Source organism: Sinocyclocheilus anshuiensis, unplaced genomic scaffold (assembly GCF_001515605.1).
Source record: "Sinocyclocheilus anshuiensis isolate Anshui unplaced genomic scaffold, SAMN03320099.WGS_v1.1 scaffold420, whole genome shotgun sequence".
In the NCBI taxonomy this organism is placed as follows: Eukaryota; Metazoa; Chordata; class Actinopteri; order Cypriniformes; family Cyprinidae; genus Sinocyclocheilus; species Sinocyclocheilus anshuiensis.
In genome coordinates, this window is record NW_015557082.1 from 940,990 (window position 1) to 941,358 (window position 369).

Here is a 369-nt window from a genome sequence, read left to right on the forward strand (position 1 = left end):
ATCGCGTATCTTGTCAGTGTCTGTGCTTGCTTGGCCATTTGTTGCAGAGAAAATGAGGATCTGAATTAATGTAGTATTTTGTATAAAAAAGCTTAGTGTACCGCGACAGCCGTCGCGTGAAGGCCTCCTCGTGTGCAGACTAAAGAGTGAAAAGACCATCGACTCTACCGTGCGACTCCACCGGGCAGGGACACCGGCAAAGGATAAGTATCGCTTTTTATTTCTCCTCTTTCCTATTACTTGTTTCACTTCTGTTTCAGTTTTTATAACCATTTCTTACTATGTGTAAGTAAGTTGTTGTTTTTTTAGCATGTGTGTTTGGCAGTGTTATTTTTTAGGATTACTGATAAACTACTGTCATTTGATTTG